The sequence below is a fragment of the Meles meles genome, chromosome 9, assembly GCF_922984935.1.
Source record: "Meles meles chromosome 9, mMelMel3.1 paternal haplotype, whole genome shotgun sequence".
Lineage (NCBI taxonomy): Eukaryota > Metazoa > Chordata > Mammalia > Carnivora > Mustelidae > Meles > Meles meles.
Window position 1 is genome coordinate 18,735,001 of NC_060074.1, and position 17,790 is coordinate 18,752,790.

Genomic DNA, 17,790 nt, shown 5'->3' on the forward strand with positions numbered 1-17,790 from the left:
CTTGAATCCCTGACAAGTGTTGATGGGAAAAGAAAAAAAAAGAAAGAAAGAAAGGGAAAAAAAAAATCCTCTCATAAAACAGATTTCAGCTCTCCCACAGACGCCCAGATTCTGGAAGGAGTAAATGCTCCTGTGGGTAAGGAAAGAAATCCAAAGGTCGTGCTTCTCCATTCACACCTCCCCCCTGCACTCCCTACCCCCCACCCTAGCCTCCCAGGCACACTGAGAAGGCACTGAGGTGATGCCGGGAACAGCAGCTCCTGACCGGCGCAGAGGCCTGCCTCTCTCAAAGGCTCTCAAGGACCATCTAAGGCTCTGACACCCTCACAAGATTTTTCAGGCTTATGGCCACAAGGTGCTGTCAAGACAGCAGCGTGATCAAGGAGCCCAGGAGGGAGCACGTGTGAAGATTCTTTGCAATCTGCAAAGCAAATCCGATCTGCAAATAAACGTAGGATAATCTGTCACAGGAAGAGGTGAGTGGCAGAGAATAACGATGAAACTATAGCCATCCTTTGTTCATCGATTGCTATATGCCAGAATTTTTCTGTGTGCTTTGCTATGTACTAAATGCCTACTTGTCCTAAGTAAGACCCTACGAGACATGTACTACACTGTATCACACTCATCTCATAGATGGTGCGGGACAGGGCAGAGGCTAGGATATGCGCCCACGGGGTCTGCCTAGAGCCTGCACCTGTTACCTCCAGCTTGACTCTGAACCTCCAAGCCTGTTAACACTACCCTCTTCTGCTGGCTCTCCCCCACTCTCTTTCAGTCCAAGATGGAGACGCTGATTGTCCTTTCTAGTACTGCGACAACCCTCTCCTCCTGCTCTCGCAAAGTTCAGTCAAGACCACTGTGGCCCTGTTCCTCCCAGTGAGCTTGCAACAACAGGCTCCCCTAGAACATCCTCCCTTCCTCAGTTAGTCCATGAGTTTTCTCTCCTAAGAGGATCTGGGCAAACCTATTGGGAATACCAGCTTGGGAATAGCTTCTGTGCTGGGCACAGATAGGGCCATGCCTGAGCTCACACCCTCCGGGCCCTCCGAGGCTAGGGGAGTGCATCTCGTCAGCCCTGTTTAGGCAGGTGTCGGAGGATGCACCCCCTTTACTGCCTCGTCTGCTGCTACGTGAAGACACAGAGCTCAGAGCTGTAGAGGATTCTCTCAGAGCTGAGAGAATTCACCTGTGACATCCTAAGGAAAAAACATGGAAAGAAAAGTCCCAGGAACTTGATGATATTGAGTTGCTGTACTGACCCTGGAGCTGCCAATTTTCAAATTGATCATTTGATTTAAAAAAAAAAACAAAAAAACTTGTCAATGTATATAATTAACCTACCCCTAGTTAGGTTTTCTATTACCTACAGCCCAAAGCAGCGGCCTATTAGAGGCATGTAAGAGCAGCCCTCCAGAAAGGGTGCTGAGGGACTCCTTGTTCTCCATGTTGGACTTGCCCCACCCCGACGTGCACGCCTCCTGATTCCCTCTCGGAGAGGCTCCAGGAAGGATAACCAGACCTTCCTCCTGCTTGGGTTCCTGGCCTTGGTGATCTCTGCTCCTTCTGCAGGGAAAACCCCTCTTCAGAGCTTCACAGGGTTACCTTCTTCTCTTCACCCAGCTCAAAATCACCTTGACCAAGGAAAGCCCAGCCAGCCAAACTTGAGCAGCCACCCAATAACGTTGTAGAAGGACTCAGGCTGTATACATATCTGAATTGTTTCACATCTCCCTGCATTTCCAGTGTGCCCATCATACTTACCTAGAACAAGGCCTGGCTCATAGCAACTGTTCAGACATTGGTGCACAATTCCCTGCTTCTCCCGTGCTGTGTTTGTGTCTGAGCAGGTCCTTCTCCCCTTCCTCCTCCTCCTCCTTCTCCATCTTTTCCTCCTCCTTCTCCTTTTTTCCCCTCCTTTCCTTCTTTCCTCTTTCCTCTCTTCCTTTGAATTCAACAGATGCCCCTTAGCTTCCATCGATGGTACAGATGAACTCTTTTCCAAATTAATCTTCCCAAATTATTAGGATTGCTCTCTCTGTTCAACAGCTAAAATCCCAGTTTGACCAGTTCCAGGGAGGCTGATTTCTAGGGTATCATGGTAAATGGGGATGCTTTGATGGAATCACAGTGTGGGGATGTTTTTAAGCATCTTGCATTCATTTCACTGTATCATTATGGTGGTTTTCAATCTTTCAGACATTTAAATCTATGCTTAATTATGCCCATTCCCAGAGGCTCCTGAAAAGCAAATGACACAATTTTTTTAATCAAATAAATAATACACAAGAGGCCTGCTAAGACTTGATAGAAGCCTGTCTGATCAGCTGAAGAGGATGCCTGGGAGGCAGAAGTTTGGGAGAGTCATCACCCACCCTTCTGGCATTTCCAGATACTCAAGAAAAGTCTTCCAAGCCTAAGAAGATGGGGTCTGAGCCAACCAGGTAGCCTGGCTTCTCCTCTCAGCTGGGATGGAAACTGCTGGACCTGACTGGTCCTGGTGGTCAGTTTGCCATTCAGAAGGGTGACAGTGGTTCCTCTTCCTCCCAAAGAGGGCAACACGGAGTCCAACTGGCTGCTTGGAAAAAAGGAGAAAAAGGTTCTGTCACAGTATTTTGGCCTGCTATATCAAAACACCATAGACTGGTAGCTTAAACAACAACTACCTTTATCTTACAGTTTGGGAGAGTCCAAGGACCCTCCCAAGCAGGCTGGGGAATACAAGATGAAGGCTCTAGCAGATTCAGGGTCTGTTGAGAGCCCTTTTCCTGGTTTTCAGAGGCCCACCTTTTCATTATGTCCTCCATGGCCTTCCCTTGATGTGTACGTGGTGAAGGGAGAGAGAGAGAGACCTCATTTTATAAGGGCATTAATCTCATCATGAGGGCTCTACTTTCATGACCTCATCTACTCCTAATTACTTCCCTAAGGCCTTACCCCATCACCTTGGGGATTAGGGTTTCAACAAATGAATTTGGGGGTAGACACAAACATTCAGACCATAGTAGACTCCCCTACCACTTTGTAATGATGACAAGAGTCAGTGTAAGACTGGGGCATTAGACATCCCTTTCAAGGGCAATCTGGGACCTCTCAGCTTGCGATGGGCATCTTCTGATTTAGCCTGTCCAAACATGCTACACTCTGCATACTTCCCTTGTGAGCCACTTCAGGAGGACTCTCAGTTTTGGTCCATCACCCTTATCCAGGCAAGAGGTTGGCATGGGCCCAAGCTGGCTCAACCCAGATTGTTCTGTAAATTTTAATCCTGAACAGAACAAGGACACAGACTCTAGATGACCCAAAACACTGACACTTCCCTAAAGAAAGTGTCCTTACTTTCTGTTACCTAAATTCTCAGGTGCCCATACTTTCTGATACTTGGTCTTCAGCTTTGGCTCTTAATAAATGACAACTACATATCCTTCAATTAATAGCTTTTTCCCCCTGTGAGTTGCCAGATTAATATCTGCAACTTCACAGGAAAATGACCCTGAATTATAGACTTTTTAAACAATGAAACCCAGAGATCTACACCTGCTCCCACCACTGAGGCCTCAAAATATGTTTATGTTATACATCTACTAACTCTGGTAATCAGTGTGAAAAAGGCCCAAATAATTGGGGGGAAAAAGAACCTCAGGTCACTCTCTCTCTCTCTCTCTAGTCTGCTGTAGAAAACAAAATGGCAGTTGCCAGAACCCAAGGGAAGAAGAGTGTTTAAAAAATATATTATCTGTCTTAAAAGCCATGAATGAAATAAAGGAAACTGTGTTCATAGCACCTGACTCACATGATTACCGTGGGTCAGCCATCAATATGTAGATAGAAAAAAAAAAATAATTGGCATAAGCTCCTTGAAATTTCTGCCTACAGCCTCCCCAAGGAGGCCTTGGGGAGATTCAGACAGCATTTGAACCGCTAGGGCTTAGTAATGAGAACTGACATTCTCGTGTGTAGTACAAAAGACACTTCCCTCTTGGAGCCAGGAAAAGTACTTTAATCAGCCAAAAAGTTGCTACTGTAAAAAAAGGAGAGAGAGAGTAAAAGAACCCCCCACACTTACTGTTTCTCTACCATTGCTGGGCCCAGCTCCTGCTAACCGTACGCGTCCCTGCGCCATCATCTGTACCCACCTCATTAATGCCATTTGCTCATTGCTATGCCGGAAACCCCAGCTGATTAACGGGAAATCCTGAGCTGAAGGTTGCCTGGGTTTCGAGTTGCTTATGCACACAATTCACACTCCATGTGTTAGGAGCTACCTCCTTCCCTCAAATTGCTCAGTGAGTCTGGAAAGTGGGAAATCAGCTTTGAATTGTCTCTGGCTCCTCACTGACCGGTCAAACCCCAGGGTGCCCGTGGAATATTTGATTAGTTGTAAACTCCAAACAACCATCACAAAGAAAGATAAAAGGTTAAAACCACAAGCAAGGCACCCCAGAGTGAACAGCCTGAGACACTGAAAAGGTAAGCTGAGAAACTACTCAGACCCCCTCTGGCAGAAGCTAGAGATAAAACAAAGCATGTCTCATGCCCAAGGCAGAAAATTAAAAATTGAGCAGGTTCCATTCTGTGAGGTGTATTGTAAGGTAAGGTCTCCTTCTTCATGCCCCACCCCCAGCCCCTGTCATCCTCTCTGGAGTCCAGTCTTACCTGCTGGCATGCTGTGTTTCTCTTTGTCCCCTCGCTTTTAGCTGAGACAGATACCCCATTACTCATAAGTATGCTTATGATGACCAGTGTCTTCAACAGACAATATGTTCAAGGCAATAATCACAGAAAACTTTAGTAAGGCACCAGATCCTGAGAGCTTTGAGTGTGGACTTTGGGAATATATGCAGACCCCTTTGTACAAATGGCCAAACACATCCTTGAACACATTTTTGGAATCTAAAGGCTGGAATAAAGACAAGGGCATGCCCCCTCCCTGAGGCCATCCTACATCAATTTACTGGTCCACGTGGGGGATGAAGACCTGGCTCCCTTGTCTCATTTGAGCCAGCTCTGAAAATATGTATCATACATATGAAAATATGTATCAGCTTCAGAGTGTCCTATTTAAAAAATGGCAGAAAAATGCTGTAACAACATGGGAATTCAACATCCCCCTCTGCTCAATCCCATTCTGTGATTCTCTCAATAATGTTGAGCCCAAGAATATTCCCCCAATAAACTTATTGCATTAAAATAAAAATTTTGTGAAAGCTGGAATAGACTGAAGTGGTCTTGAAACCTACCCTCCTATTCAGTGACTGTAGATGTCTCCTCCTTGATATCCTTAAGAGAGAATCAAATGGCCTTCCATGGAAACTTTCCAGTAGTTGCTTCACATTCTCACACAGGAGTCAAAAGGAGGAGATGCAACTTCAGGCAGCCCCTCTCTGACACCAAAATAGACACGGAACATTGTAATGGGACGAATTAAGGACCAGAAAAAAAAGAAAAGCTTCCTGGAGGGCAAAAAGATGGGATGCAAATATATTAAAATGTGATGATCCAGTAAATATGAGTGTCCAAAAGCTAGCAGAGAAAAACCATCAAATGCCAGGATACCCCGGCATCCTTCTCCTTACAAAGTCGAGCTAATAAAGGAATACAGTGGGCCATGCTGCCAAGAATGGTATAGAAACAACACAGGGAATTTATGATAAAAGACCAAGGAAATAGGCAAGAAAAAGGAGCTAAGAATACAAGGATACTACAGAGAGAACCGTTAAAAAAGCATCATGCCCCTGGCTTATCTCCTTTGCACACTGAGCTCCCAGAGGCTTCCAACAGAACTCAACACGGTGAAGACTGACACAGAGAGAGTTTGGCTTGTCACATGTCAAGCATGACAAGGGAAAGTAGAAGGAGAGGTTCTGAAACATGGAGTCAGACAATTTCTAGTAGTCAATCAAGATGCTAATTTTTGCAGTGAGTGTCTACAGACATGGTCATCAAACTTTGTGATGATGGCCTAAACTATGAAGAACAAGGGAATGCCAAGATGAGGAGCAAGGGAGCTGATGACGAGTTGGTGCAAGTCTTTCCTTTGTGGGCGAATATCTGTAAAGGAGCTACAACCCACATCAGAGTATGGATTATTAAAGTCAAACCTAGAGAGGGGACAGGCAATTTCCATAAGCATGTTATTTATCCAGACAAGACAATAGGGAGTGGATCATCTACTAGGCTTTACCGAGCAAAAACTTTTCCAAATGCTCTGCTAGCTAAACTATTATGTTTGTGGCTGAATTTGGCTCTGGGGCTACCAATTTGCAACCTCCATTCTACAAAATAGGGACCTTCCAAGATTGTCTCAAGCAATCACCTGGTGTTACCACCATTCACACTGACAATTGAAGTGGTCTCACAGCTGCGTTCATGTTTTATTCCATGTCAGAGAATAGGCTACATAACCCTCTTCTGTGTCTTCCCTGCCACCATCCTTCTCACCATTTCTGGTTCAGAAAATTAAGTCAGTGCAACAGCCAAAGTGGAGGGGAAGGAATTGACCAAGTGAAAAAAGAAAAATGTTGAATAACAGCAAAACATGAAGGGCAGAGTAAAGACCTCCAACCCAGTTCTTCATACTAAATCAGATTTTAGCTTCTTTTTTTTAATTTTTAATTTTTAATTTTTTTATAAACATATAATGTATTTTTATCCCCAGGGGTACAGGTCTGTGAATCGCCAGGTTTACACACTTCACAGCACTCACCATAGCACATACCCTCCCCAATGTCCATAACCCCACCCCCCAACACCCTCCCCCCAGCAAACCTCAGTTTGTTTTGTGAGATTAAGAGTCACTTATGATTTGTCTCCCTCCCGGTCCCATCTTGTTTCGTTTATTTTTTTCCTACCCTACAAACCCCCCATGTTGTATCTCCACTTCCTCATATCAGGGAGATCATATGCTAGTTGTCTTTCTCTGATTGACTTATTTCACTAAGCATGATACCCTCTAGCCAGACTTTAGCTTCTAAAGATAGCTTCCTCCCTCTTGAAGGAAAGGAAAACATGAACATCTATTGAATACCCGAACAATGCCAAGCAAATGCCCAGCACTTCAGCTAGAGGAGCCCAGAAAATGTGGAGTAAGGGTAGGGATGAGACTGTAATCTACCTTCTTCCTTGTAGGCTCTACAGACTTTGTCTCAGGCCACCTAATCTGTACCTGCTCAGCGGATTGTCATTATCTGACAAGGCATGATGCCCATGAAAGCATGAATGCAGGAACCAAAGGAACAACCTGTGCATTCAGTGTTTGTCACCGATAGTAAAACAGGATAAAACTGAGAAAACACAAGCTTAAACTGTGAAAACCTGCATGAGAAACTTACTTCTCTTCCCAAAGTTCGTAAGCAAGGCTATGCTTGACTGATGCTGTCCATACACTATTTGGTTCTCGGAGGCTCTGATCAAATGGTTGTCCAGGCACTAAGTGGACATGGAATTGGGAGAAAAGACAAAAAATTCAAAATCAAAACCAAATGGAGCCATTTCCAGTGGGACCACTTAAACCACATATTGGAAAGGAAATGGAGGTTGTTTTTTTTTTTAATTTTTTTTTTAATTTTATTTATTTGTCAGAGAGAAGGAGAGAGAGAGAGAGAGCACACAGGCAGGCAGAGGTGGAGAGAGAAGCAGGCTCCCTGCCGAGCAAGGAGACCATGCGGGACTCGATCCCAGGACCCTGGGATCATGACCCGAGCCGAAGGCAGTGGCTTAACCCACTGAGCCACCCAGGCGTCCCGGTTTTTTTTTGTTTTGTTTTGTTTTGTTTTGTTTTGTTTTTTAAGCAGATAGGTCTTCTATATTGTTTCTCATTCTCTCTACAGAGGAAGGCAATAAGGCCTCTAGTGGTTACATGATGAGACCAAGTTTATAGGCCAATTTTAATTCAAAGATAGAGGAAATCGAGCTCTAGCATAGCTTCCATTTTGAACTTCATCTCCAATTTTTAAAATAATTTTGTCTTATTCCTGGGATTCTTTGTGCCTCAGCCTCTCCCTCCTCATTTTACAACACACCTTCAACTCCTAAAACTCTACATTCACTTATTTGACAAATATGTTTTATGCATCTAATGTGTACCCAGCCCTATTCTAGGTTCTGGAGATAAAGTAGACAGGGTTCACTAGAGAATCGGGTAGGTAAACAGGGAGCTTATATTCCAAAGGGACGATATTTGGCAGCATTATTTGGCTAAGAATATCAAACTTATTAATTTCCTTTCATTAAAATTAATTTTCCCATGAAACTTAAATCATATTACTCCTTTACATAGGAGTTCTTACAGAGAAAGAAGTTAGAATTTCTTTTTTTTTTTAAACCGGATTTTTTTTTAAAGATTTTATTTATTTATTTGACAGACAGAGATCACAAGTAGGCAGAGAGGCAGGCAGAGAGAGAGGAGGAAACAAGCTCCCTGCAGAGCAGAGAGCCCGATGTGGGGCTCGATCCCAGGACCCTGGGACCATGACCTGAGCCGAAGACAGAGACTTTAACCCACTGAGCCACCCAGGCGCCCCAAGAAGTTAAAATTTCTTAGAAACCAGACCCAAAGACTTAGGGGTTCTGATATGTAATCTTATTATTGTTATCACAGTATTAAAAATAAGAATCTTAATCACAGCCATTGCTTGCACCTGCTCCATGACCTCTGAACACCAGCCTACTTTAGATCTAGAAATGTTTGGAGCCCATCACTGAGGGGCCCTGGAAGGCTACTAGAGACAGACTAGCAAAAAGGGAAAGGAAAAGAACAGAAGAGACAGAATGGAGAGAAACAGCCAGGAGGGAGAAAGATAACACTAATAAAAAGAGAAATACAGAGAAGTTGAGGCTAGGGAATAAGACAGAGAGAACATGTGCATCTGAGTGATAAGATCCATCAAATGATAGGTTGAGGAGTTAGAGATACCTAGAGTACCAAATTTAAGAAGATGCTCACTCTCAAAATCATGCAAGTACCTAGACACCTCGATTTCCCTTCCTAATCTCACCATTGGCACCCAGGACCGCTTAGTGACCACATCAGCTCCACTGGTACCCAACACTGGCCTGTAACAAGTGCAGTAGTATCTCAGCTTCTCCCTGTTGGATGTAGAGACACAAGAGCTGTTGAGACTCAGGTCTTTCTACCTCTCATACCATCTTCTTCCCGAAGATGCTCTCTCATTCCCAACCACCCTGAGCTTTCCCTTTTCTCTGTTCAGGGTTGTTGAGCTATTGAGCACTTAGGGGATTGCTAATTGTTTCATGGGTGTAACTTTTGTGTCTCCAACTGGTGTGCAGGCAATTCAAGGACAGACACCGTGTCTAATGGTCCACAAGGCCAAGGAAAATGATGGGCACACAGTAGGTTCTAATTAAATGACTAAATGAATGATTGATTTTTTGGTTGCTTGTGATGCTGCTGCTCAGCTGTAGAGCTAGCAACAGAGATAATGGCCTTCAGCTCATTATTCACAGGCCATCCAGGTCACTCCTTATCACCTGAAACACAAGAATTGCCCCATCACATTCCCCTAAGCAACTATATGACGCACACAACAGGGGTGAGAAGAGCTGAGGTTGACACAAAGGAGGTATCCGAGACCTCCTTGGACAACAGTGGCAAAAGAAAGCAGAATACAGAGCAACTGTCTCTGTGACAAAGAGGATGAGACTGGAGTAAACTAAGAAACGATCATCTTCCCCTCAATAGCAGAAAACCCAGACTGTCGTATACTCACACTCATGTGGGTGGGGGTGCGGGCTCTACTGCGTATGCAGCTGAAATTCAAAAGAACCCAAACTGCATAGAAAATTCCCAATTTCCAACCCAGTTAGAATAGTGTTAGTTGCAACGTTAAGCCCAACACTACAAAAGAACTATAGTCCTTGGTTCTCTTTATGCTTATAAACAATCCCCCATGCCCGAGGAGGGGGCTTAGCCACTAGTTAATACCTGTCTGGGGCCTGGATACCTAGCTGGTCCTCAAAGGCATCCTGGCCCATTGGCAGAGCAAGCATAATCTGGCCTGTACCGGTGATTAGGAGGGAACTGTAGGTGTTTAGGACAATCACTCTCGGACACCGTTTGCTTGATCACCGCACCACTTGTAAACCCCTGGATCCGCAGCCCTTTTGAGGCCATCCTCTTTAATTCCTGTTTGAACAAGTTCTCACTGGTGCTTGACCCTTGGCTGCCCCCTCCTCTGGCTTTCTGAACCCTGTGTTTCACCCTGGGCAACACAGCTCTTGCTCCATGAGACATGCCATGTGACTGGTATCCTGACGGAGCCAAGCGTGGTGGCCCTGGGAGTACAGTGACTCAGACACCAGGAAGCCGCTGACAAAGCAACAGACAGAAATGGCAGCAATGACAAAAGTCTCCAGTGCACTGGAACGAGGTCTGCATATGGCTCACAAATGAGACTAGGCAAAACCCCCATCCCTGCTGCTATTTACCTCCACTGATTAACCCAGGGGCTGAGGGAACCTGGAGGGAGCATGTGATTCCTGTGTACCACTGGGATCCAAACGTAGATGGAATGGGAAGGAGGGGGGAAGGGAAGGCAGCCCCAGTCAGTTTGCATGGAGGGAAGGCCAAGCACCTGAAAAAGGCCGCACCATGATGGGAAGAGCCTGAAGTATAAACCAGACTAGCAGCAGGTCCTAAAAATTTGAGGGAAGTCATGGTTCTGACTCAAGCTGGTGGCAGGGATTTGGTTGTTCCCATCCCAGCTGCCCCACACGTATATGCTAGGGAGAGAAAGGAGCAAATGTGTGAAATACAGGGCCGTCTTATTAAACCCTACCATAGACCAGGACGGAAGCAACTCTGCTGTAGGATCCCTTGCTGCTGGCCATATCGTGGGAGGAGAAGGGTTCTCCTCCTTGTTGCCAAAGCCTACCAAGTTGTCAAGTTGTCAAGGCCTGTGCAGTTGAGGAGTGGTGGGTGCTGTAGCAGAGGATAACCAGGTCATCAAGTCCAGGAGAGAGCCCCCCTCCCTCAACACCACAGGTCGGAGACTTGGGCTGATGTGCAGGCCCATGAAGATGCTCCTTAGGCACTCGTAGGTGTGTGTTTTAGTGAAGGGTGCAGAGGTTGGAGGAGAGCTTTGCAAACTTGTAATGTGGAGTTGGTGGAAATGTGAGTACCAAACATAATTGGACCTTATTTTTGCATATTGGCTGGTAATGCTTAGGTATCTTTTCATTATGCCAGTGTAGCAAATATTCTAGTCCCTTTTAAAGGGTGTCAGGAGTTATCTGATCTACAAGAACCAGTTCTACTGGTTCTGTCCTACATCAGAGGTCAGTAACATTTGCACCATCAAGCACCTGAGCTTCCATTGTTCCAGAAAAGTGGGCTCTGTCCATACAGGGAAATAGGAAGAGGTTCATAACCACTATGCCCACACTGGCCCCTTCATTCCATTATGAAAACCACCTCTGCCATCAAAAGCTTTCCCTCGCTCCAGTGAAGATGACATGAAGACTTTACTGACACGTGCTTCTAACGTGAGCCTTGTCATCCACCACATTCCAATACTGTCTTTTGTAGTATATGCTCCTCTAGCCACAGAGGAGTACAAGCAAAGCTTCCCATAGTGTTCTTTTCATGCACCTAATCATCCCAGACATGCCTCTGGTTTCCTCCCTGCCCCTCTAAACTCACAGTCTGTTTCCTTCTGTGGCAGATTTGGGCATGTCCCGCAGCTCAGGGTGGAGAGCCATGAATCACAAAGGAGAGGTTCTGAGAACACTGTGTTTCTGCTGCTTCACCCACATGTCCCAAACAGTCTAGTGGGATCCAACTCTGACCCCAGTGGAGTACTTCATCCATGACTGGTGCCTTTAGGAATGTGTCTGTGGGAAGCAAGAAGAGTTTCAAATACAGTAGAATGGAGTCATTGACTTTTTTTCCCTTTCTTTCTATGCTGGATTGCAAGAGGGCCCTGAAGGTTGGTGGACCAAACAAGTAAGTAGACATAGAGACCTGAGTCCTGCTGCTGAGTCATTTCAATCTGTTTCAGATTCGATTTGCTCAGAGCATGGAGAGGAACAAGGCTCCCAGTGGAGATATCATGTAGCTATAGCCTAGAAGTGTTTTCTTAATAGATGAAATTTCGAAAGAATTTGAATCTTTTATGCTGGGGAGGTAAGTAGCCGAGTGAAATGGTTGGGAAAAGGAAACATTTGGCTCTGGTAATTCCAAAGGACAGTTCACCGATCTAAATATTTGTCTCGCTGAATGGTTACGTCCACTCTCACCTGCTCGGAATCGATATGTTCAAATCAAACACAATCATCTACGTCTGAGTGGAGAGAAAGAACTTGAACCTGAGCTGGCAGCTGGGAAGGTGAGAGAAGAATCAGACAGGGAGCCAGGACAGGGGAGCTCTTGTCCACTAAGTAAGGGACCTGAAACAAGTTGTTAATCCCTTAGAGCTGGCTTCTGAATTCTGGGATTCAATGGCAAGTTCCAGATCCTCTAGGTGTTGTGAATAACTTCAACACTCAGGACAACATATACATTTTTTGAAAAAGAACTTATCTGTTGGATCAAACACTTTTTCTTTTTGCTTTAGCCTTGAATGTCTCAGGATGCAGACATAACTGCTATGCTCAGAAGGCATGGGCAAAGCTGAGCGTACTGGTTTCCTCTTTTTAAGGAGTTCCCTTAAGATGCCTATGTCAAGGCCTTTTCATTCTGAGTCATTTGAGTTTTATCCCCCTCCCTAAAAAAAAAAAAAAGGCAATTTTTGATTTAACACTATTTTTCATCAGATGTGACCAAGTTGGGACCCAACTGGTATGACACATAGCCCAAGTGCTCATTTCCTCCTGCATCAGTACCTTCCTAGGCCTTGCCCCACATGCCGCATGGAATTACGTGCTGGCCCCACGACAGTGAGGGGAAATCGGGAAGGACCAGAGTCCTGCAGCTTCTATTGGCTACAGAGGAGTCTGCACATCTGTGTGGACAGCGGAGCACCAAGGGGCCAATTCCTGCCACTCCAGTGACCACAGCTATGCGACCAAGGACATGCCGGATCTTGCAACCCACCCTCTGCCTGTGGACTGATGGAAAGGCATTTCTGGGCCTTATACATGCTCTTTCTGTGCTTGTCTGGAAAGGCGGATATGGCTCTCTGCCGTGGCCACTTTTGTTGTCATCCTTAATGTGGTAGATTGATTACAAAAATGCCCCCAATTCTTTACTCTTCCCTAAAGCCATGCCTTTTGCAGCACGACTTTGCACTTCCTCTAAATCCAAGCCGCCTTGTGAGCCACCTTGACCCACAGAATCTGTCGTAAGTAATGGCATACCAGTGCTAAGCCTCGGCCTCTAGAAGCCCTGAGCCCTTCTGCTCTTCTCTTGGGCCCATGATGACCCCATGAAGAAGTTGCACTGTTGGATGAACGAGACGTATGGCCCAGTCCCCCTGTCACTCTCACTGACAGCCAAGCAACTGCCAGACTTCTGAGCGAGGCTTTCCTAGACCCAGCAGCCTTGGGCCAACCTCCCAGGTGATCACAGATCCACGTGAGCTGAACCAAGATCGAGCAAACCCGGCCCAAGTTAGCGTCACTGTCCAGCTGACCTGAAGGCTTACAAGCCATAGTAATGCTTGCATAGTAAGTCACTAACTTTTGGGATAACTTGTAACACAGCAAGAGCCAACTGATAGACTTACTCAATGCAGGCAGAGGCCACAGCTTGACAGGATGGTGTACCAGGACCTTCAGGCGTTCATCCTCAATTATTCCACAGATGTTGGTTGAACTTCTGCCATAGAACAGGTTCCAGACCTGTAAAAATTTCCAGGTCCCGGGGATGCAATGTTCCTGCTCTCTTAGAGTTTGCATTCCAATGGGGGAAGACAAACCACAAATAAATAAATGCATAAGTAAATAACAAAAGCATCATCTACTAGTACATAACACACAGACCATCTAAGAGGGCATGTGATAAAGAGTGACTGGGTGTTACTTTAGCTTCATGGCCAGGGAAACCTTCCTTATTGAAGAAACATTTCACATAGTGGGAGGGAGTACAGAGTAGGTAGGGCTTTTAAGTCAGGAGAAGAACTTGGATTCTATGCCAAAGGCACTAAGCAAGCTATCATCACTTTTTAAAAACAAGAGTAACATAATCTGATCAATGTTTGAATGAAACCTTCTGTCTGACAGACATAGAGTAGTTATCAGGGGCCAAAAGTGGAAGAACAGAATCAGTAAGCTCCTGCAATAATTTAGCTTGGCCAGGGTTATAGCAATAGAGATTAAGAGAAGTATGGTTTAGGGGAAGAAGTAACAGGACTTGGGATGAGTTGGATGCAGGAGATAAAGGAGAGAGGAATAATGTCTAGGTCTTCATTCAGTCACTGGATGAACCAAGATGGAAGACATCAAGGGGTGGGGGCAGGGCTGAGGACTCAACAGCTCGAGTCTGGGATGTCTGTCCATTAGGACAGGGAGTATCTGTCCTTCAGGTCATGTGTGTGGAGGCCACATGAGCCTGAGGTCCTGGGGAGGGGTCAGCACTGGAGGAGTAAGTTGGGGGTCACTGGCATGCCAATGCCACAAGTCTCGGACCAGACAAGGTCATCTGAAGACAGTGATTAGAAAGGAAGTGTGCTCAAAGATAGAGCCCTGGGACACACCCACATTTATGGGCTAGGCAGCTGAGAAGGTGCCAACAGAACAGACTGGGAATGAACAGCCCGTAAAGGAAAGGGCGAATGAGGAGTGACATATGGTGACACCAAAATCAAGAGGGCAGAATAGACAAAACAAGGTTATAGACAATGATGTCGAATGCTCCTGACTGATACAGAGGACAGGAACCTTCCCACAACCACTGAAGTTGGCAAACATTCAAATGCCCTGTGCCCTCTTCAGGACAATAATGCACCCATATATTTACAAAACATATCATGGATCGTAAAATTATTTTCTAGGCTCTCTGTTCAATCAGGCTTCTGTCCCTGGATAGTTGGATGACTTAATATGAGCTGCCACCACCCCTCTGAATCCCTGTCCTCCTAGGTTCAGTTATTCCTCAAATTCCACAGTTCGCCACAGACCCAGAAATACAATAAAAAAGAGACGTCAGGTGAATCCATCTGCAGTCTCTGGAAACTCTTAAGTTTCATGAAAACAAAGAAGGGATCCATCTTGTGTGCACCCACTCCAGAACCCACCCTTAAATAAATTCTTACAAATGTTAAGTCCATGAAGGAGTTTCAAATCCCATTTGACCTCCTATCACCGGTACTGTTCACGGGTTCTTCTAACAACCAGCGTGCCACCACCTTATCTGCTTGTGAACAGGTGTGATGCATTTTCTCCACGTTCTCCAAAGTGAGGTTTCTCAGGAGGAGGATTCTGCCTCGCTCTTCAGTCTTTCTAGGATGGGGTGCTGCTCGACAGCCAGTTTCCTGGTACTACTAGGGACTTCTTTGATGTGGATTTCTCATTGGCTGATGAGACCTTCCTGGTGGCCTCCCTATCCCTATAGTTGGGACAAGTCATAACCCTAAACTATGTTTAATGGTCCCATTTCCCAGGACCTTGCATTTAAGATTTTGTTAAGTGTTTCTTTGGGGATTTTTCAGATGCTTTGTATTCGATTCACACATATGCAAAATCTATATGGCTGTATGCCAGGATGAATCTGGGTCAGCTTGGCCCAAAATGTTGTCTATGTCGAAAAGTCAAGGTCATAACACCTAGCACTAATACCTGGGAGCATTCTTGTGACTTTTTGATCCCCAAAAGATATGACTTTTACCCTACTATCCTGACCCTGGTGCTCATGTGTGAATCAATATTAAAGTTTGTGCTTCCAGTAGGTCTTTTAGACCTTCTCTCAGAGGAGGGCATTTGGTCACCATTCCAAATGCACCTACAACAAATCACCTGCTACTCTGAGTGCGAGTCTGCTTTCCAGGACAGTCGGGTGTTAGGAGCTAGAGCACTGAAAAGCCAACCTCAGGGGACCTGAGAAAAAGGCCACACTTTCTCACCTTTTAAAATGATTTCACCTATAATCATTAGGTTTTTTTTCAACTTTGAAAGGCTTTAGTAATTCTTCTGGGTTTAACCCTGTAACTTTCTGGTACCACTGCCTCCCATAAGTAACTCCTATTTGCTTGGCCTCTGAAAGGAAATTATCACAGAAGTAAAATCAGATTTTAGTTGAAGTCAAGACACATATTAAATCTGATGCTTCACAGATTAATACAAGCCCCTCTACTTCTGACAGGCTTCTCCTGACTGTTTGCAGACACTTAATAAATGCTTTTGATGAAGGTCCCTCTGTCTTAAAAGGAAATTAGATTGTTCTGACAATATCTCCTCATCGCTAAACTGCTGGTTATTATCCAACAGCCTGTGATCCTCTAGGTGTTTGCAAATTGATTGTTTAATGTTTTGCATTTGTCTATGTCCACATTTCCAGGGTCAGCAGTCACATCTACAATTCCCAGTGTAGGTGATGATGTGTTTGTCCTTTGCTGGTCTTGGGGCATTTCACTGAATACACATACACACACACACACGTACACACACGTACACACACACACACACACACTTTTGTTTCAGAAGCTCTTCCTTCATTCTCTACTTTGTATTTATTGACTACCAAACATGTATGGACTAGCATTGGGCTAATCACTGGGGATACACTGGTATGCAAGATAACAGATTCACGTCCTTACGGAGCTTAAAATCTAGTGACTGTAATTTCAGATAGTAGTTAGGATTAAGGATAAAATAAACAATACGTGATGGAAAATAAATAGGAAGACCTCTCCGAATGGGAAAGTTTTAAGCTGAGCTCTGAAGAGTATAAGAGAAGGGACAGCCTTAAAAAGTAGGCAGGAGAAAGTGATGAATCTAAGGGCTCTGGGGTAAGACAGAACTTCATTTGGTTAGCACCTAATGGAAGGCAAATGGGAGGGACTTTGGAAAGAGGGTGACGTGAAGGAAAAGTGTGATCCTATTATCAGGAGCCTTACAGATAAGGTGAACATCCATTCCAGTTTGCCAAAAAACATAGTGGTTTGACCCTTGTCCCTGTGTAATTATCAACAGGGCCTCCTTTCACTCTCAAAAGTGTCCTGGGTCATACAATAAATTGTATGGTCATCCCACTTAAAGGGAATGCCAGAGAGTTGGGATTTTATAATATGTAAGATAGGAAATCATGGAAGGATATTAAGTAGAGGTAGGAGAGGACTGGGTTTATGTTTCCAGACTGTTCCACCTGTAGTCTAAAGGGGGCCAGGCAAGCAAGTGAGAGTGAAAGGTGTAGTAAGGCTGTCATAGTGGCCCAGAGAAAAGTGGATGGTCACCAGAGAATCTTACTTAGAAAATATCTTTAGTAGGGCTGTCTAGCTGGTTCATTTGGTGGAGCATGTCACTCTTGATCTTGGATTCTGAGCCTCAGCCCCACACTAAGTAAATAGTACTCAAAAATAAAATCTTTGAAAATACATATATCTTATGTTAAGCAACAATCTACCGTCTTTTTTCTTTTCAAGCTCCCAGTGCAGGTTCCAGGATACTAGATACTATGGTGCTCTGTGGAGGCCCCACCCTTCAAGACTGAACCTTCCCTTCCCCCAACTGCCAGAGGTGTTAGTTGTTGTTGGCTCACAGCTGAGTCCCTCCCCAGGATGACTGAAGGGAACCGCCTTGCTCTAGGATATAACCCTTCTGGGGGCAACAGACATCTAATTAATTGGTCAAAAGGAGTACTAAAGCCCCTCACCCAATTTGGGACATCTCTGAAAGACC